This window comes from Tachysurus fulvidraco, chromosome 24, assembly GCF_022655615.1.
Source record: "Tachysurus fulvidraco isolate hzauxx_2018 chromosome 24, HZAU_PFXX_2.0, whole genome shotgun sequence".
Taxonomy (NCBI): Eukaryota; Metazoa; Chordata; class Actinopteri; order Siluriformes; family Bagridae; genus Tachysurus; species Tachysurus fulvidraco.
The window spans coordinates 2,028,516-2,051,176 of NC_062541.1; the positions used below are offsets into that span (position 1 = coordinate 2,028,516).

General features: G+C 41.1%; 1 pseudogene; it reads right to left on the reverse strand.

Moving 5' to 3' along the window:
• LOC113640023 overlaps nucleotides 1-22,661 on the reverse strand; it is a 105,778-nt pseudogene that overhangs the window by 44,207 nt on the left and 38,910 nt on the right.

A 22,661-nucleotide genomic window follows, 5' to 3' on the forward strand; every position in this document is an offset into this window, starting at 1 on the left:
AAATTGGAATTTCATTTTTCCTCTGTTTCGTGAGTACATCGGCCTTGCATAAAAAGAGCTCCAACTAGCGCGGCATCTGTGTATTGAAAATCCCAGCTGGGTAAAATTTGAGAGTACAGTGACAATTGTTTTTTTTCTTTCTTCATTTCTTTTGGGGTTACGTTTTTGAGATCTACTGTTGTGGTGAGTGACTGTGCAAATTTAATTATTTGATTATTTAAAGGAACACACAACAAGAAAAAAATACACAGAGACAAAATAGTTCTGAGGAAAACAAAAATACATTTGTTGAGTTCATTTTTCTTTCTTTGAATATTTGTCATTTCCAATTTGGAGGTAAACACAAATATCAAGTGAATATCTGAGATCTGGGTGTCGTGATTAATAGGAATAGTATAATTTAGAAATGTGTCTCTCTCCAGGTTATTGTTGATTTGTAAATTTCCCTAGACTTAATTCTCACATTTGAGCCACATTTATTGGAGAGAGGGCTACAAACAATTAGAGCTGCGTTTATGAAAAGCATTTCAGACTGGGAGAGAGTGTGTTTAAATTAATGCTGGCTCTACCATTAAACAATGTTATTTGTGCTTCAGTGATTTTAGAAAACTCAGCCCTGCTACATTTCTTGTATTAAATAAATATTGTAATCAAATGATACATTTTTGGGGAAAAACATATGCACAGAAAAAAACATTTGTTTCCTCAGGAGTTTTGATGCTGAACTTAAAGCCACTTCTTCAGTCACAATCTCCAGACATGATCTTACCTCAGTGTCTCCAGTTTACAGTGAGGATTCTCCAGTACAGCAGAGAAACTCTTCACTCCTGAGTCTCTGAGGTTATTCCAAGACAGATCCAATACTGTCATGTGTGAGGGGTTTGAAGTCAGAGCTAAACTCAGAGCAGCACAGCCTTCATCTGAGATTTCACAACCACGCATCCTGCAGAGACACAATGACACACTCATCACTCTCTCAGTTCAGAACACACAGATCAGTTCAGCAGGAACTTGTACATTAAAGAATTACTGCAGTCTTCAATTACTATGGAGTAGAGAATCTGTATTAATAATGTGAAATCAATAAATAAATAATAAATTATATTTAGTGTGAGTTTGTTTCATAAGTATGAAACATGTCGTGCTATTTCATGTTCAGGAATTTTTGTTTGTTAATAACTGAGATGAAACCCTCCATAAAAGTTTAAAATGTAATCATGATTACCAGCACTGAAAGTCTGAAATGTTATAAATATTATATATACACTGCTCAAAAAAATAAAGGGAAGACTTAAACAACACATCCTCGATCTGAATGAATGAAATAGTCTTATTAAATACTTTGTTCTTTACTATGAATGTGCTGACAAGAAAATCACACAAAAATTAGCAATTATTATAAACGGGCAGTTCAGTCCATAGCATCAATGCCTTCGTCTTGCAGGAACTGCTGACACACTCCAGCCACATGAGGTCTAGCATTGTCTTGCATTAGGAGGAACCCAGTGCCAACCGCACCGGTATATGGTCTCACAAGGGGTCTGAGGATCTCATCTCGATACCTAATGGCAGTCAGGCTACCTCTGGCAAGCACATGGAGGGCTGTGTGGCCCTCCAAAGAAATGCCACCCCACACCGTTACTGACCCACTGCAAAACCGGTCATGCTGGAGGATGTTGCAGGCAGCAGAACGTTCTCAAGAGTCAAGTCAAGTCAAGAAGCTTTTTTTGTCATTTCAACCATATATAGCTGTTGCAGTACACAGTGAAATGAGACAACATTTCTCCAGGATCAAGGTGCTACATAAAACAAAGACAGGGCTAAGGACATGTAAGTAGTCTTAGCCACATAAAGTGCAACTGTGCAACCTGGTGCAAACAGTGTAGGACAAGACAAACAAGACAGTACGCTGGTGCAAACAAGATATTGCAGGACAAAAGACAGTGCAGGACAAAAACAGCGCAGACATAAAGTTACAAGACAATACAAAAAGTACAAAAAATGCAATACACAAAAGACAATAAACAGTAACATAATCCGCGCCGACCGACCGGTGTAAATACTGAATGTTCAAACAATATTTCGTGCAGTAACATTAGAATGAACACAGTTTCTTAGCAGCTGGTCCTTTGGATAATATATAGACTTGTGCAAAAAACAGCAAATGACTGAAATATTATGTGCGTAATGGCAAAGATATTGTACAATATGTGCAAAAACAGCTGAGGGTCTATGTATAGTACAGTTCAGTTATTGAGAAGTCTGATTGCTTGTGGGAAGAAACTGTTACGCAGTCTGGTCGTGAGGGCCCGAATGCTTCGGTACCTTTTTCCAGACGGCAGGAGGGTGAAGAGTGTGTGTGAGGGGTCTGTGGGGTCATAGATAATGCTGTTGGCATTGGTAAAGAAATTTGGTGCTCTTGACGATCTCTACAGATGATCCGTCGATGTTCAGAGGAGAGTGTTCGCTCTGTGCTCTCCTGAAGTCCACAACCATCTCTTTAGTTTTGTCCACATTCAGAGAAAGGTTGTTGGCTCTACACCAGGCAGTTAGTTGTTGCACCTCCTCCCTGTATGCTGACTCGTCGTTCTTGTTGATGAGACCCACCAAGGTCGTGTCATCGGCGAACTTAATAATAATTCGATCTGTGCATTGCTGCACAGTCGTGAGTCAGCAGAGTGAACAGCATTGTACAGCCTTGAGGAGCTCCAGTGTTCAGTGTGGTGGTGCTGGAGATGCAGTTCCCGATCCGAACTGACTGAGGTCTCCCAGTCAGGAAGTCCAGGATCCAGTTGCAGAGGGAGGTGTTTAGTCCCAGCAGGCTCAGCTTCCCAATCAGGTGCTGAGGGATGATTGTATTGAATGCTGAACTAAAGTCTATGAACAGCATTCGTACAGGAGTGTCTTTATTTTCCAGATGGGTGAGGGATAAGTGGAGGGCTGTGGTAATGGCATCGTCTGTGGAGCGGTTTGGACGATACGCAAACTGTAGAGGGTCCAGTGAGGGTGGTAGCTGGGTCTTGATGTGCTTCATGACGAGCTTCTCGAAGCACTTCATAACTATGGGTGTGAGTGCAATGGGATGATAATCATTGAGGCAGGACACTGTAGACTTCTTTGGGACAGGAACGATGGTGGTAGTTTTGAGGCACGTAGGAACAATGGCGCTGCTCAGGGAAATGTTGAAGATGTCCGTAAAGACATCCGCTAGCTGTTGTGCACATTCTCTGAGCACCCTGCCAGGAATGTTGTCTGGTCCAGCAGCCTTCCGTGGGTTAACTCTGCATAGAGATCTCCTCACGTCGGCCGTGGATAGACAGAGTACCTGGTCATCGGGACGAGGGATGGTCTTCCTTGGCGTAACGTTGTTCTGTACCTCGAACCGAGCGTAGAACTCGTTCAACGCGTCTGGGAGGGAGACATCACTATCACAAGCAGGTGAAGCTGTCTTGTAGTTTGTGATCACCTGTATGCCCTGCCACATGCACCGGGTGTCTCCGCTGTCCTGGAAGTGGCTGTGGATTGTCTGGGCGTGTGCACGCTTTTCCTCTCTGATGGCTTGGGACAGTTTGGCCCTTGCTGTTCTTAGGGCCACCCTGTCCCCTGTTCTGAAGGCTAGGTCCCTAGTCCTTAGCGAGCACGCACATTAGCAGTCATCCACGGCTTCTGGTTGGAGCATGTAGTAATGGTCTTGGAGACGGTCACGTCATCAATGCACTTGCCAGTGTAACTGGTCACTGCTGACGTGTACTCCTCCAAGTCGCCGTTGGTTGCAGCCTCCCTGAAGATATTCCAGTCAGTGCACTCAAAGCAGTCCTGAAGAGCAGAGGTGGCTCCTGCTGGCCAGGTTTTCACCTGCTTCAGAACCGGTTTTGAGCGTCTGACGAGTGGTCTGTATGCAGGAATTAGCATAACAGCGATGTGGTCCGAGTAGCTGAGGAGGGGGCGGGGCTCCGCACGGTATGTACCGAGAATGTTTGTGTAAACAAGATCCAGCGTGTTTTCACCTCTCATAGCAAAGTCCACATGCTGATGGAATTTAGGGAGCACTGACTTAAGATTTGCATGGTTGAAATCTCCGGCGTTGATAATAAGTCATTCGGGGTGAACATTCTGTAGGTCGCTAATAGCTCCGTATAGCTCACTTAGCACCTCTTTAGCATTAGCGCTAGGAGGAATGTAAACTCCGACAATGAAAACAGTAGTAAATTCCCGTGGTAAATAAAATGGCCTGCATCTAATGGTCACAAACTCCACTGAAGATGAGCAGTAAGTAGAAACAAGCACAGAGTTCTTGCACCATTCTGTGTTGATATAAACACACACACCACCACCGCGAGTCTTACCGCACAGAGCTGCATTTCTGTCGGCTCTAAATGAAGTTAGCCCGTCCAGCTGAATGGCGGCGTCCGGTACTCTGTCGCTGAGCCACGTCTCCGTGAAAACAAACACGAAGCAGTTTCCAGTTTAATGTTCAGGGAGCAAACGTTGGATAGTAGAATGGACGGGAGAGCCAGCCAGCTACGGTTTGTTTTTAGCCTAGCACAGACACCCGCTCACTTACCCTGCTTTCACTTCCTCGCGCACCGCTTTTGGCATCCCATCTCATGGTCTCTGGTATCAGGCGACACCGGGGACTGGAGGCCTGGTCTTCACAGCAAGCCGAGGTCACAAAGCCTATCCAGTACATCATCATGCAGGTTGGTTGTTACACGATTTCTGTACTTTATTAGGTCCTGGTGGTTGTACACATGAACACCGCTGTCTCTAGCATCCATGTAGAAGCAATGGTCAGGCTAAAAACCGTAAATAAAAACTTAGAAAACATAAATGGCACAATTGAATCCGGAGAGGCCGCTGCGTGCTACTGCTACTGCGGCTTCTCCAGACTCTGTCACGTCTGTCACATGTGCTCAGTGTGAACCTGCTTTCATCTGTGAAGAAGACAGGGCACCAATGGCAAATTTGCCAATATTGGAGTTCTCTGGCAAGTGCCAAACGTCCTGCCAGGTGTTGAGCTGTAAGCACAACCCCCACCTGTGGACGTCGGCACTCATACCACCCTCATGGAGTCTGTTTCTGACCGTTTGAGCAGACACATGCACATTTGTGGCCTGCTGGAGGTAATTTTGCAGGGCTCTAGCAGTGCTCCTCCTGTTCCTCCTTGCACAAAGGCGGAGGTAGCGGTCCTGCTGCTGGGTTGTTGCCCTCCTTTGGCCTCCTCCATGTCTCCTGATGTACTGGCCTTTCTCCTGGTAGCGCCTCCATGTTCTGGACACTACGCTGACAGACACAGCAAACCTTCTTGCCACAGCTCGCATTGATGTGCCATCCTGGATGAGCTGCACTACCTGAGCCACTTGTGTGGGTTGTAGACTTCGTCTCATGCTACCTCTAGAGTGAAAGCACCGCCAACATTGACCAAAACTTCAGCCAGAAAGCATAGGAATTGAGAAATGGTCTGTGGTCACCACCTGCAGAACCACTCCTTTATTGGGGGTGTCTTGCTAATTGCCTATAATTTCCACCTGTTGCCTATTCCATTTGCACAACAGCATGTGAAATTGATTGTCAATCAGTGTTGCTTCCTAAGTGAGCAGTTTGATTTCACAGAAGTGTGATTGACTTGGATTACATTGTGTTGTTTAAGTGTTCCCTTTATTTTTTTGAGCAGTATATATGAGAGAGAGAAAGAGAGAGAGGGCCTCTTATTAGTCTCCTAATTCAGTTTTATTTATATATTTATATATATATATATATATATATATATATATATATATATATATATATATATATATATATATATATAGAGAGAGAGAGAGAGAGAGAGAGAGAGAGAGAGAGACTCAAGAGTGAAGAGTCTCTCAGTTAGAGCAGTCTTACTGAGTATCAGGTCATGTGACTCTCAGAGAGATGATCTTACCTCAGTGTCTCCAGTTTACAGTGAGGATTCTCCAGTACAGCAGAGAGACTCTTCACTCCTGTGTCTCTGAGGTTATTCCCAGTTAGATCCAGTTCTCTCAGGTGTGAGGGGTTTGATCTCAGAGCTGAACTCAAAGCAGCACAGCCTTCATCTGAGATTTCACAATAACACAACCTGCATAGAGACAATGACACACTCATCACACTCTCAGTTTATATAATTTAAATGGAATACTACACTTTTAGATCTGGAATATACTGTGGAGTTTGTGTGTGTGTCACTACATGTAAATGAGCTGTGTCAGGAACACAAATTAAATATTACAGATGATCAACATAAGGGCATGAGTACAAAGAAAATCAGACTTTGTCAGAAATGTTTAGTTCAGTTTGACGTACACAAATATTTACACAACTTTAAGAAAAAATTCATAATTTGTGCCCTGTGTGTGGCTGAGTTTATACTACTACACACACTGAATACATAATTAATATGATCAGATCAGGAAAACACATCAATGTGCAAGTTAAACCCTCTGCTTTAGTCTCACTATTAGAGAATGTGTCTTACTTAGGATCAGGTCATGTGACTCTCAGAGAGATGATCTTACCTCAGTGTCTCCAGTTTACAGTGAGGATTCTCCAGTACTGCAGAGAGACTCTTCACTCCCGAGTCTCTGAGTTTATTCCAAGACAGATACAGTTCTCTCAGGTGTGAGGGGTTTGATATCAGAGCTGAAGTCAGAGCAGCACAGCCTTCATCTGAGATTTCACAATCACAGGACCTGCAGAGAAACAATTACACTCTCTCAGTTCAGGACACACAGTATAATTGCTCCAAAACTTTTGACTGCATTCCTCCTATATCTCTGAAATATTGTATCTACTGTATCTCAATGTCTGAATTAGAAATTTAAACACAGTTATTTTTCAGGTAAGTTGGGTCTTCCACCAACAGCGGAAATACCTATATCATTCCACAGAAGGTTTTATTACTGCTGTGGGCCTCTTATTAATCTCCTAATCCAGTTTTCTATTTTAGATTATCCTGTTCTTAGTAATAACAATGTTGTGGCAAATATTTTTCAGTGTACTGTAATTTCACAGCAGAGAGTAACTTCAGGATTTAACACTTGTAGTGATGTAATATCTATTATACCGCTGTTTATTATTTGAGGAAAATGATCTAATATTTCATATCTGTGAGTGGTAAAAGTATGTAAAACTTTACATTCAGTATCTGCTGTGAGCCTCTTGTGTAGCAATAACTATAACTAAACATTTCCGGTAACAGTTGATCACTCCTGCACATCAGCTAGGAGGAATTTTAACCCATTCCTCAGTACTGAACAACTTCTGGGATGATGAGTTGGGGGGGTTCTCACATGAACCGCTTTCTTCAGGTCCTTCCACAAAATTTATTATATTAAGTTCATGACTTTGATTTGAACATTCCAAAATTACCTTTATTCCTCTTTAAACATTCTTTGGTAAAATTACTTGTGTGCTTAGGACCGTTATTTTGCTTGACCTTCGGTTCATGGACATATGACATTTTGCTTTAGAATGTGCTGCTATCATTCAGAATTCATGGTTCCATCAAATCACCACCATGTTTCACAGATGGGATAATGTTCTTATGCTGGAATGCATATTGGTCTCAACTGTGCACAAAACATTTGTCCAAGTGATCATTAGCAATCTGCACATGGGCAATGTTCTTCTTGGAGTGCAGTGGCTTTCTCCTGGTAACCCTGCCATGCACACTATTGTTGTTCAGTGCTCTGCTGATGATGGACTCAGGAACATTAACATTAGCCAATGTGAGAAAGGCCTTTAGATTGTTGATGATACTCTGGGTTCCATTGTGACCATGTGGATTATTACACATCTTGCTCTTGGAGTGATCTTTGATGGTCATGCACTTCTAAGAAAGGTAATACATTTATATTTGTACTCATTTGGCCACAATCTGTCTAGCTCTTGATTGGTTAAGTCCAAACCATTTACAGTTGCTAATGCAATCTTTTCCATCCTGATAAGCATCAACAACTTTTTTTGAGGTCTTCATAAATCTCATTAGTTTCTATGATTATAAACATCCACAGATATGTTTTGTGAAATTTTTTAATAGATCTCAGGTTGGTCACTCTCACCTCATTTTTATCCCAGTAACTGAAAAGACCTGAATCTAATTTCACCTTCAAATTACCTGCTAATCCTTGCTACTGTCTACTTTTAGGACTTGTGTAAAAATCTGTTAATGCTTTAGTACATATTACTGTCGAAATAAAGAAAATTATTTGTAAACTTTCAAACACCACTATAGATGTACTTCAGTAATCCATAAGAGGAATTTTAAGGAGAATATGAAAATTCAATCAGAAATCCACAAGCAAACAAATCCAAAATCGTTGTCCAAATATGTAATCAAGAAAACAAGCAAAACAGAAGAAAACCAGTCAAAACTTGGGTGAAGATTCCCTAAGGCTTTTTGGAAGGGGCATTGCAGGTCATGATGTTACAATAGGTCTAGACTGTTTTTATTGAAATTTTCCATTTGCCTGAAATTTCAGAAATGTTTTTTATTTAATTTCGATTATGTGACTTCTGACACATGAATTCTGAATCTGACATTTTTTGCAACCTCAACCTTCCAAAACTGTGATTTCCAGATACTCCCAGATAATAAGGAATCAGATTAATCAGTGGGCAGTGACTCTCAGAGAGATGGCCTTACCTCAGTGTCTCCAGTTTACAGTGAGGATTCTCCAGTACAGCAGAGAGACTCTTCACTCCTGAGTCTCTGAGATAATTTCCAGACATATCCAGTTTTCTCAGGTGTGAGGGGTTTGATCTCAGAGCTGAAGTCAGAGCAGCACAGCCTTCATCTGAGACACAACAATTACACAACCTGCAGAGAGACAATGACACACTCTTTGACACACTATTCTCTCAGTTCAGGACACAGATCAGTTTATAACTTATCTTCAAAGAGTCACTGCAGTCTTTAATCACTATTTAACACCTTCATTATGACATCACAGTCCTAAACATGTGTGAATCTATAATTGTTGTATAAATTGTATAGCACCAAAATTAAACAAATGAGAAAATATTATCCAATATTTCATATCTGTGAGTGTTACAAGTTGATGATTACAATAAAAACAAAAATGAACCAATTGTGCATTTCAGCATGAGAAAAAAGCTGTTATTTTATCTAAATTGTTATAAAACCAACTTTTGGTAGGTTAAAGTTATAAAAATAAAACAACATGACCTTTGTGGTGTAAGAAATGACAGATAGTGTGCACCCAGATTTCACTCCAAGATACACATCAGAAAGAGCTCATTCCAAAAAGGCTTAAGTATCATAAGGTAATATGTTTCAAACTCTCAATGAATAACCTAGATTTTATTGTTAATATGGGATTGGCAGCAGGACATCAGTGACCATCACTGATATAACCATGATTAACATTTAAAGAAATCCGGCTAGACGACAATGTGTGACCCAGTCATTTTGGAGACACTCAGTTCTTACATTTACATTACATTACATTTACAGCATTTGGCAGACGCACTTATCCAGAGCGACGTACATAAGTGCTTAAATCTCTAACATTGAATACATTAATTCTGGTTTACTAGGTTACATACTTAAGATACCATGAGTTTAAAACTTTTGTTCAAAGTTACAATGAAAAAGTGTCAAAGGATTTTTTTTTTAATGCAAAAGATAAGGAAAGAAGTGCTAGTTGAAGTGTTTCCTAAATAAGTAGGTCTTCAATCACCGCTTGAAAATAGCCAGTGACTCAGCTGTCCGGACCTCTAGGGGAAGTTCATACCACCACCTTGGTGCCAGAACAAAGAAGAGTCTTGTAGTATACTTGCCTCTTACCCAGAGAGATTGTGGAACCAGTCGAGCAGTGCTGGTAGATCGGAGGTTGCGGGGTGCAGTGCAAGGAATGATGCCGGCTTTGAGGTAAGAGGGAGCTAGTCCATTTTTGGCTTTGTAGGCCAGCATCAGTGTTTTGAATCAGATGTGTGCAGCTACTGGAAGCCAGTGGAGGGATCGCAGCAGCGGGGGGGGTATGCGAGAACTTTGGCAGGTTGAAAACAAGCCGGGCAGCTGCATTTTGGATCATTTGCAGAGGACGGATTGCGTTCATAGGTAGACCTGCCAGCAGTGCATTGCAGTAATCCAGTCTAGAAATGACAAGAGACTGAACAAGTACTTGAGCAGTCTGTGTGGACAAAAATGGCCGAATCCTTCTAATGTTGTAGAGGAGAAACCGACATGAGCGAGTCACATTAGCAACATGAGAGGAAAAGGACAGTTGATTGTCCATGGTTACCCCAAGGTTGCGAGCTGTGGCTGAAGGGGAGATCAGATCGTTGTGCAAGGATATAGCAAGATCATGACCTGGGGATGAATCACCTGGGATGAACAGCAGCTCAGTTTTGCTAGGATTGAGCTTTAACTGATGAGCAGTCATCCATGATGAAATTTCTGCCAGACATGCTGAGATCCGGTCAGAAGCTGTGGCATCTGAGGTTGGGAAAAAGAAGATAAGTTGTGTATCATCAGCATAGCAGTGGTAAGAGAACCCATGTGATGAAATAACTTCCCCAAGAGAGTGAGTATACAGGAAGAAAAGAAGAGGACCAAGTACTGAGCCCTGTGGGACGCCAGTGGAGAGTCTGCCTGGAGCAGATGTCACTCCCCTCCATGTTACCTGATATGAGCATCCTTCCAGGTAGGGAGCAAACCATTCCCAAGCTGATCTGCAAATCCCAAGACTCTTGAGGGTGGATAAGAGAGTCTTGTGGTTGACCGTATCAAACGCTGCTGAAAGGTCAAGGAGGATAAGGATGGATGACAGTTTGGCTGATCTAGCAGCATGTAGCTTCTCAGAGACATCCAAAAGGGCTGTCTCTGTAGAGTGAGCTGCTTTAAAGCCAGACTGGTTGGGATCTTGGAGGTTGTTCTATGAGAGATAGACAGACAGTTGATTATAGACAATGCGTTCAAGAATTTTTGAAAGAAACGAGAGAAGTGATACCGGTCTGTAGTTACTGATGTCTGATGGATTCAGAGCAGGTTTCTTTAGGATGGGAATAACCCTTGCTCTCTTGAAAGTAGTTGGTACCTGACCAGATGCTATGGATCTATTGACGATAGTGGAAATGAAGGGCAAAAGGTCTTGCGAGATGGTCTGGAGCATAGTGGTAGGGAGTGGATCCAATGGGCAGGTGGTAGGATTGCAAGACTGGATGAGTTGTAAAATTTCTTCTGCTGCCACAGTTGAGAAATGTGACAACGAAGGTGTAGGGGAATCCATACTCTGAGATGTAAGTGCAGGCGGGGCTGAAGTGAAGGTCCGGCAGATTTCCTCAATCTTCTCCTGGTAGAAAGAAGCGACGTCTTCTGCAGTCAGGGAGGATAAAGAAGGTGGAGCCGGGGGGTTGAGCAGAGAAGAGATGATGTTGTGGAATTTCCGAGGGTCATGTGAGGAAGCTTCAAGCTTTTCCTTGTAGAAGGAAGTCTTGGCAGAAGTCACATCTGAGGAGAACTTGACAAGAAGTGTTCGGTAAAAATCAAGATCTGCATCAAGTTGTGATTTCTTCCACTTTCTCTCTGATGATCTTAGCTCTCTTCGATTGTTGCGCAGCACATCTGAAAGCCAAGGAGCAGAACAAGAAGTTTTCTTGGGTTTAGTGAACATAGGGCAGAGGAAGTCCATAGTTGAGGAAAGATATGAGAGGAAAGTATCTGTGGCTGAGTCCAAGGGTAGTGAGGAAAAAGACTCAGGATCAGGAAGGGAAGAAAGAGTGCCAGAAGCTACAGATGAAGGGGAGTCAGAGTGAAGGTTGCGGCGGGTAAGAGCGAGGGCGTGAGAGGTAGTTTTAGGTAGGATAGGTAGAGTGATGGTGAAGGATACCAGGTGATGATCAGACACGTGTAGAGGGGTAGCAGTCACGTCTGTAGCTGGAGAAGGACGGGTGAAAACCAGGTCCAGGACATTGCCTCCTTTGTGTGTGGGGATGTAGCTGTTGAGTGTGAGGGTGAATGAGTCGAGAAGAGACAGGAGGGAAGAAGAATGTAGCTTGTCAGAGGGGAGGTTGAAGTCACCAAGCACTGTCAGGGCGGAGCTATCGGAAGGGAAAGCACTAAGCAGTGAGTCCATTTCTTCCAGGAAGTCTTCTAGGGGACCAGGAGGGCGGTAGACAGCAATGATAACAAGGTTGATTGGAGAGGTAATTTACCAGAAAACAATATAATCAAATGTAGAGAGTTAAAGCACACTGAGTTCTTACACTCAATACACATTTAAAGTAAAACCCCATTTAATCTACAAAGTTGAAAAACAGTATAAAATGCTTGAGCAGGATTTGCCCTGGGTTCTTCTTGACTCTGATCAAAGGCACTTCATGTATTTTGTTGGTGTCTGTCTATTTTGCTGGAGAAAAGGAAAGATAATACCCTGATAACCTCCTGGTGTGTTATGTGGTAAGAAGGACATATTTCAAGGGAATGCACATTTCCCCTTAAGAGAACAGGCCCCAAAACTGATTTAAACTAGTTACAGGATACAGTAAACAGACTGAGTAAGGAGCTCAAGTGTAACTCCTCGCCTGTAATTCTTCACCAAGCCACTCAACAAATTTGGCACAGTCAGAAAAACAAAATGCATTTTCGTCAGGATGTGCCCTGTCATGGTAAAGAATTACCCACATGAGGGCCCATGGTTTAATCACTGGGTGAGACCATGCAGAGAATCAGTTCACAAGCTCTGCCACAAAACTAAAATACAGTTCTGTATGTGTTCCATATTGAGAAGTCACATTGCAGATAATGTTGATAATCAATGCACAGTATGATGTTTCCATTGGGTGTGATGTTATCTGAATGTCTCTGCTCCAACCCAAGAAATATTTTACATAGAACCACATTTTAAGAAGAAAACCTGTGATAAGTTTGCCTTATGTAATGGAGATATAACCTGTGTGCATGAGGTAAGGGTTCGATGATGGGTAAATTCTCTGAGGGCCGAAGGGGGACAACCTAGACAAAGCTTCACCGCCACTGGGCATCTGCCCAAGACAGGAGGTGTAATCTGCGTAAAGGAAGTGATGTGATGCTTCAGGGCCAAAGCATCAATGGGGGGTGGGTATGGGGGGCTGGGTGGATGGGACCATAGGAAATTACAGATTGTATGCACCCAGAACCAAAAGTACTTCATGTATTTTTTCATTTTTATGCTGGAATAAACTTCTTTATTAAGATCTTCACCCTCATCATTTTATTTTCTTACACTGGGCTTCAGTAAAAAAAAACAAAAAAACAGAAATGGCTCTGTATTTTGTAGATAGGTCGACTTTTAAAGGTTCTATTAGCCAGAACCTTTAGAAATTGTTTTCATTTAATTCAGATTATTTGATTTACAGCAAAATCTGACATCTTTTAAAAATCAGCCAAAAAATTCTACCATATTTTTACAACCTCAACCTTCCAAAACTAGCACATTATTCTGTGATTTACAGATACTCCCAGATAATAATGAATCATGATCAGTGTGCAGGGAAACAATTAAAGAATGTGTCTAACTGAGGATCAGGTCATGTGACTCTCAGAGAGATGAGCTTACCTCAGTGTCTCCAGTTTACAGTGAGGATTCTCTAGTACAGCAGAGAGGCTCTTCACTGGTCCTTTTCTGGAGTCTTTGAGGTTATTCCCAGACAGATCCAGTTCTCTCAGGTGTGAGGAGTTTGATCTCAGAGCTGAAGTCAGAGCGGCACATCCCTCATATGAGACACCACAATCACACAACCTGCAGAGAGACAATGACACACACTTCACTCTCTCAGTTCGGGACGCACAGATCAATTCAACAGGAACTTTTTCATTAATCTTTATTTAACGCTTGTAGAATGTGATTCAATCCCTGTTGTGCAATCTGTATAGCACCAAAAAATCTAGTTATTAAAAAAAAAAAACTAAAAATACAGCTAAAATAAAGACAGACAGACAGAGTGAAGCTTGAATGTTTGTGAACGCTTTTTCTAAAGTATATTTCAGGTCAATTCAAGTCAAGAAGCTTTTATTGTCATTTTAACCATATATAGCTGTTGTAGTACACAGTGAAATAAGACAACGTTTCTCCAGGACCATGGTGCTACATAAAACAAAGAAAGAGCTAAGAACTTAAGTAAGTTGGTCCTAGGCACATAAAGTGCATTTGTGGAACCTGGTGCAAACAGTGCAAGACAAAAAACAAAAACAAAAAAATACAGTGCTAACAAAAATTACAAGACATTACACAAAAGACATTACACAAAATCAGCACCGACCAGTGTACATACTGTATGTTCTATATTGCATGTGCAGTATCCCAGAATGAACACCTAATCTACTAGCAGCAGTTATATGAGGTATTATAATGTGTTGTGCCAAAGAGCAATCGACTGAAATGTGCAAAACAACATGTGCAAAGAGCAAATACAGTTCGCAAAACAGCATTTAAACATTGATATGGGTGATGCTGTAGACATGGATGTATTTTGGAAGAGTGTGCATTTAGTGTAGGTCATTGGAGTCCATAAAGTTGGGGCATATGTGTGTATTGTGCTCGGTACAGTTCACTTCAGTTATTTATTAGTCTTATTAGTTATACAGTCTGGCTGTGAGGGACCAAATACTTTGGTACAGTTTTCCAGACAGCAGGAGGGTTAAGAGGTGTTGAGTGACCAGGTGAAGATCTCCACTGGATTAACACCAACAGATTTAATGCTCTTGAAGATCTCTACATAGGACCTTTCGATGTTCAGTGGAGAGTGGTCGCTCTGTGTTCTCCTGAAGTCAACAACCATCTATTTGGTTTTATCAACACCAGGCATTTAGCTGTTTCACCTCCTCTCTGATGAGACCCTCCACGGTTGTGTCATCGGCGAGCATGATGATATGGTTCAATCTGTTCATTTCTACACAGTCGTGAGTCAGCAAGGTGAACAGCAGTGGGCTGAGCATGCAGCCTTGAGGGGCTTCAGTGCTCATTGTTTTGGTGCTGGAGATCTTGTTCCCGATCCGGACTGACTGAAGTCTCCCAGTCAGGAAATCCAGTATCCAGTTGCAGAGGGAGGTGTTCAGTCCCAGCAGGCTCAGCTTCTCATCAGGTGCTTGAGGGATGATTGCATTGAATGCTGAACTAAAGCCTATAAACAGCATTTGTACGCAAGTGTCTTTATTGTCCAGGTGGGTGAGGAATAAATGAAGTGCTGTGGCAATGGCATTGTCCATGAAGCTGTTTGGATGATACACGACACTGCAGGGGGTCCTGTGATGTGCCTTATAACGAGCTCTCAAAGCACTTAATTACAATGGGTGTAAGTGCAACAGGATGAAAGTAATTGAGGCAGGACACTGTAGACTTCTTTGGCACAGGGACAATGATGGTTGTCCTGAGGCACTTAAGAACAACAATGCTGTTCAGGGAAATATTGAAGATGTCAGTGAAGACATCCACTAGCTGTTCTGCACATTCCCTGAGCACCCTGCCAAGAATGTTTTCAGGTCCAGCAACCTTCCATGGGTTAATAGAGTTCTCCTCATGTCAGCCATGGATAGATAGAGCACCTGATTGTTTTCGGGATTGATGGTCTTCCTTGCTGCTACGTTGTTCTGCACCTCAAACCGAGCGTAGTAATTGTTCAGCGTGTCTGTGAGGGAGGCATCATATGTATGCCCTGCCGCATTAGCCGGGTGTCTCCGCTGTCTACGAAATGGCCTGTGATGGCTCAGGACAATTTGGCCATTACTGTTCTTCGGACCGCCCTGGCCCCTTCTCTGAAGACTAGGTCTAGACTTCAGTACTGCACGCATTTTACCAGTCATCCACATCTTCTGGTTGGAGCATGCGGTGATGATCGTGGAGACGGTCACGTCATCAATGCACTTGCCAAAGTAGCTGATCACAAATGCCGTGTACTCCACCAAGTTGATAGAATCGCCGTTGGTTGCAGCCTCCCTAAAGATACTCCAGTCAGTGCATTTCTTAAGGGCAGAGGTGTCTCCTGCTGGCCAGGTTTTCACCTGCTGGTCTAAACCTGCTTAAGAACCGGTTTAGAGCGTCTGACAAGTGGTCTGTATGATGGAATTACATCAGAGATGTGGTCTGGGTAACCAAGGTGTGGGCGGTGCTCTGCACTATACGTGCCAGAAATGATTGTGTAAGTAAGATCCAGCGTGTATTCTCCTCTCGTTGCAAAGTCCACATACTGATGGAATTTCAAATCTCTGGCAATGATTAACGGCGGGGTGAACATTCTGCAGATTGGTAATAGCCCCATAAAATTCACATAGAGCCTCATGTGGAAAGTGTACACAGAGAAGTTCAAAATGCAGAAAGATAATTTAAGAATGCGTTACAATATTTCAGTAGTCGATAAACAGCAGCCAATATTGTTGGTGGAGAACCGCCGAAGGTAGTGTACATGGACATTGTCACTTGCAAAACTCCCCCCTAGAGTGTGAGTCAGTGGTTTTGTGGCTGCCAGATCTTGACTAAGCAGAAGTCGTCAATCCGATCATCCACAAGATCCTGGATCAGACAGCCTTTAATGGAGAGTGAGCGTGTGTTGAACAGCTCAAATTGGAGGCAGTTCTTACCAGGCACAGAGCTAGAAAAGCTAGCTAGCTTAGCTAGCGCACCATGGTTTACAGTCCAGTTAAGTTTTTTTTCTTGAACGAGGGACTGAAGTCCAGAATGTTCTTATACTCTGACGTGAGCCTTGATTAAAATATTATCTGATACGGTCGGCCGAGAATGTATTGATGGAGGTAGAGAGAAGGTGTTGGCTCAGTGGAGTAGGGGTGTAGCTGGAAGAGTTCAATCGCAGAATATTGTAGTTGCAGAGCAGCTACATGAATCAATAAAGCGAGAGCAATCCAAAAGATTATGGCAAAAATCCAAGAGTGTGGGCATTTGTAGAAAGAAAACACAATACAGCCAAAAGAGAACGACACCGGAAGCATCAAGAGCCAAACGCACCAGCGTACTGTCTTGTTTGTCTTGTCCTACACTGTTTGCACCAGGTTGCACAGTTGCACTTTATGTGGCTAAGACTACTTACATGTCCTTAGCCCTGTCTTTGTTTTATGTAGCACCTTGATCCTGGAGAAACGTTGTCTCATTTCACTGTGTACTGCAACAGCTATATATGGTTGAAATGACAATAAAAGCTTCTTGACTTGACTTGACAATCCGAGTGGGATAGGCAGTGTAGAGAATGGATAGGCAGTAGGAGTAATCGATCCCTGTTGACCAGAATCTAATTTAAATCTTTAAATTAACTGCTAATCCTTGAGATATATATATCACTAACATATGTAGTACTAGATCATTTTCAATAAATAAATGACCAACTATAATATAACCATTGTCTTTTATTTACTTTTTACTGACTATTTTGGGGGGGGGGGGGCATGGTGGCTTAGTGGTTAGCACATTCGCCTCACACCTCCAGGGTCGGGGTTCGATTCCCGCCTCCGCCTTGTGTGTGTGGAGTTTGCATGTTCTCCCCGTGTCTCGGGGGTTTCCTCCGGGTACTCCGGTTTCCTCCCCCGGTCCAAAGACATGCATGGTAGGTTGATTGGCATCTCTGGAAAATTGTCTGTAGTATGAGAGTGTGTGTGCCCTGTGATGGGTTGGCACTCCGTCCAGGATGCATCCTGCCTCGATGCCCGATGACGCCCGAGATAGGCACAGGCTCCCCGTGACCCGAGAAGTTCGGATAAGCGGTAGAAAATGAGTGAGTGAGATGAGAGTGAGTGACTATTTTAGAACCTCAACCTGCCAAAACTAGCATATTATGATACAAACCTGTACTACTGCTGTGATTCCCATATACTCCCAGATAATAAGAAACAAGGTTAGTCAGTTTGCAGTGAAACTTTTAGAGAGTGTGTCTTACTGAGGATCAGGGATGATCTTACCTCAGTGTCTCCAGTTTACAGTGAGGATTCTCCAGTACAGCAGAGAGACTCTTCACTCCTGAGTCTCTGAGTTGATTCACAGACAGATCCAGTTCTCTCAGGTGTGAGGGGTTTGATCTCAGAGCTGAAGTCAGAGCAGCACAGCCTTCATCTGAGACACCACAATACCACAACCTGCAGAGACACAATGACACACTCATCACCCTCCCAGTTCAGGACACACAGTCTAGAATACCAGGATTCATTCAAGCAGACTAGAATATCAAGAATATTATACATACATACGCACACCTGTGTTGTGCTAGTTACTAAGAAATGGTAACTAGTTACTTCATTCAAAAAGTAACTCAATTACTTTGTTGATTACTTACACCAAAAAGTAATGCATTACTGTTAAAAGTAGTTACTTTTTTAAAGAACATTCTTTAATGTTCCCATTAATGTCCTTTGGTCTATACCAGGGGTCGGCAACCTTAAACACTCAAAGAGCCATTTGGACCCGTTTCCCACTGAAAAAAAAAACACAGGGAGCCACAAAACCCATTTGACATCTAAAATGAAGGTAACGCTGCATATATCGTTTTTTACCTTTATGTAAAGTTTAGAAAAATCTGTAGTGTGTTGCATTTATGAAATCAATGAACTGTTACCGAGTAAACAAAATTTTATTTCTGCAGGCAAACAAAAATATTTTGAACAGTTTGAACTAACCTTAATAAAAAAGACGCTGGGTTGAAGGTTATATAAAATGTTCAATGTCTAATTGAGTCCTCTTCGGCTCTCAAGTTTTGAAGACAGGCACCCCCCCCCCTTTTTTTCATTGGTTTTTGGGTTAAATCTTTCGCCAAAATTGCTATTTTCTGATTGGCTATTGTGTAGCCTCTTTTTTGCTTGGCTGATAAGTGTCAGGCTCGACTAATAACCCCAGGGTAGACGCGCTTGATTCCTGCGCGGTTTCTGGAGGTGCTTTGACAGATTGGAGTTGCTGTTTATCGCAGTAGACAGGACCTTCGAACCAGAAAGACACAGCTTACATTTGAGTAAAAGGTTTTTGTCTTTATTCTCAACTAAAGTGAAATAATGAGCATATTTCTACTTTGAGAAACTCGTCTTGCTCTCGCCTTGACTGTGAAGCGCCGTCCAATCAACTTTGCAGCATTTGGCTGAATCTGAGCAGACAGTATATCCCTGTACACTTTAGAATTCATCCAGCTGCTTCTGTTACATCATTAACAAACCTTAGTGACCCAGTGCCATTGGAAGCCATACATGCCCATGCCATCACACTGCCTCCACCATGTTTTACAGAGGATGTGCTGTGCTTTGGTTCATGAGCTGTTCTAAGCCTCAACTGATAATGGGAAGCCCATGCAGCCCATGAAATAGCTTCTGAGGAAGTCCGAATACTTTTGGTCCCTTAAAAAAGAGGTAGCTACATATTAAGGAGCTGTAATTCCTAAACACTTCTTCCAATTTTGATGTAAATACCATTACAGTAGAGTCTGCACTTTAAGTCCATTTTAAATATGTACCTGTATTTTAAATATGTTTTGGTAAAAAGCTAAAATAAAAAAACTTGTGTCAGTATCCAAATAAATATGGCCCTAACTGTATATATAGATTGATAGAGATCACAAATGTAGTTTGTGCAAGACAAATCAAATAATGCATTTTAAAATTAAGAATGGGCAGCTCTACCACTTGAGAGAATTAAATTTATGTACAATTATCACAAAAGACTGCATGCCATCATTGATGCTGAAGGAGGCAATACATGATATTAAGAACTAAATGATTTGAACAGGATTATTTCTTATTTTCATTTTTGTTATGTTATGTTGATAACATGATGATTGTGTCATGAAAAGAAACATCATTCATAATGTTATTTTATTAACTTGAGTCCTATAAGAAATAAACTAAATTTGTTTTGCCTTCTCACTCAGGTTTTCTTTGAAAAAAAAATATAATAATAAAATGTAATAAAAAATATAATAATAAAATGTAAATAATTAAAAATTATAAACTAAATTAATATGAATAAAGAAATTACTGAAAATTCAGAGGTGGCAAAAGTACACACATCCTTTACTCAAGTAGAAGTACAGATACTCAGTTTTTAAAAGACTCCAGTAAAAGTAAAAGTAGTGACTACACTCTTTCACTCTTTTACTCAAGTTAAAGTAAAGAAGTATGGGCTCTGACATGTACTTAAGTAAAAAGTCACCGATACTACTACCTGTTTAGTGTCATGCTGGTAACTGGACATCATGTTTTATATATATATATATATATATATATATATATATATATATATATATATATATATATATATATATATATATATATATATATATATATATATTACACACATATATACACACATATACATATACACACATTATATACATATACATATATATATACACATATATATATATATATATATATATATATATATATAAATATATATATATATATTTATATAATGTGTGTATATAAATGTGTGTGTGTGTATATTTCATTTTGGAGTGTGCTGATTGATATTTGTGTTCATCAGCCACGAGAGTGTTACGAAAGGCAGGCACTGATGTAGGTGAGGTAGGATGGAGTCAGCGTTCACATTAATCCCAAAGGTGTTCAGTAGGGATGAGATCAGAAAACAACCACATATAGCAGGAAAGGTCAGGTGACCCAATACTTTCGGAAATATAATGTATACCAAGTGTATCACCAAGGCCATGTCCCAAACTGTAGGGAGATTCCAGCTCTGTCCTTGAAAACAACTCAAAATTATTGTGATGTTTTACAAATGACAAAATTAATGTTAATTAAATTAAGCACTTCCTGTTTTTTGGGTTGACACCGGGGGCAGTTCTAGGGTTTCATCTTTAGGGGGTTTAACCCTCAGTGAGAATTTAAAACAAGAAGAGTTCTATATTATATATTATATGACAACTCTGGTAATAAGAATAGTGAAATTTCACTGCTTTTGGTTGCCGTCTTTGCGTCTTTTCGCCGATTAACGTTATAGATAAACGCCTCCAGCTCTGACTGCGCGTGCACGCTGCGCGTACCTGTGCTTCTCCGTTCAAATAAAGCAGACAGCTGAAGAAGCAAAGTAAAAAGTAAAGCAAAGTAAAAAAAAATTGCTCTTGGATCAAACTGATAAATAATTTTCTTTCCCATCGACGACATGTCCTGCATTTTAACGTAATTTTTATTGTTTATTTATGAAAGTAAAAATGATCCTTATAGTTTTAGGGTGGCTGAGATTACAGACAGGGGGCTGAAGCCACCCTAAAACAGGGCTAGAACCGCCCCTGGGTGACACAATTCGCAACGCATTCGCCAGGAATCCTTTTTGATGCCGATTATTACAAACATCTCCCTCATATATGTGTGTTCAGGAAGGTCCTCGTTGTTAGTTACTTTAACATCGGTGACTCCCTCTGAATGAACATTAGCCATTCCTTTTGTAGGCGCTGCTCATTGTTAGCTCCGCTATCCTTAGTCTATGTCTGATAGCCAGTAAATAATACAGTACACCAGTCACATGGGGAAAAAGCCACACAATGATAGGATGATAGGCTGGAAACAGCATCCAATGAGAAGAAATAATACTAAAAGTAACGAGTCTGTTTGGAAAATGTAAGAAGTAAAAAGTACAGATATTTGTGTAAAAATTTAATGAGTAAAAGTAAAAAGTTGTCCGAAAAATAAATAGTGGAGTAAAGTAATGATACCAGAAAAATGTACTTAAGTACAGTAACGAAGTATTTTTACTCCGTTACTTCCCACCTCTGTGAAAATTAAGTAACGAAAATCAGACATAACTTTTGAATTGTGGTTCAAGAGAAGCATTTAAAAAACAAAATAATGAAACTGATCTAGACAAAAATGATGGCACCTCTATAAAAGATTGAACATTATTTACACATCTGGACATGTTAAACTAAAGTGTGTCCTGTAATCACTATCACCTGTAATGATGGTGCCTCCTCATGATATTCGATGCTGAAACTAAAACCTCTGCTTCAGTCTCACTATTAGAGAATGTGTCTTACTGAGGATCAGGTCATGTGACTCCTCAGAGAGATGATCTTACCTCAGTGTCTCCAGTTTACAGTGAGGATTCTCTAGTACAGCAGAGAGACTCTTCACTCCGGAATCACTGAGTTTATTCCCAGACAGATTCAGTTCCCTCAGATTGGAGGATTCAGAGCTGAGCACTGAGGCCAAACCTGCACAACTTTTCTCATTTAGACCACAATTATTCAACCTAAAGGAAAGAACAATATACATGACGCAATAATGGTGTACAGTATCAAATGTTCTCACGATTCTTAAAGTATTGTGCAAACATGTTAAACAAGTGGTGCAACATACAGTACTGTGATGTGTTTGTTGTGTAATGTGTGTTTACTAAATGTAGATGAGAGACATTTATACCACAGAACTACTGATTTTAGATTCTGATCAGACCTCTTGATTAATTCTATAACAGCAGCTCTGACTGTAGTGCAGCTAAAATCACAACTTTATATTAATGAACGTGTTCTAATAATTATTGTTTCTATAGCAACAGCTCATTGACAGTAACTGGGTTCTTCATTTACAGATCACGTGGCTAAACACAAATACATTTAAAACTGTGTTATTATAAAAAAAACTGTATATAATAATGATATGGTATTGATGACATTAATGTCAGATTTATGGAAAAAGTTTACAATGTCAG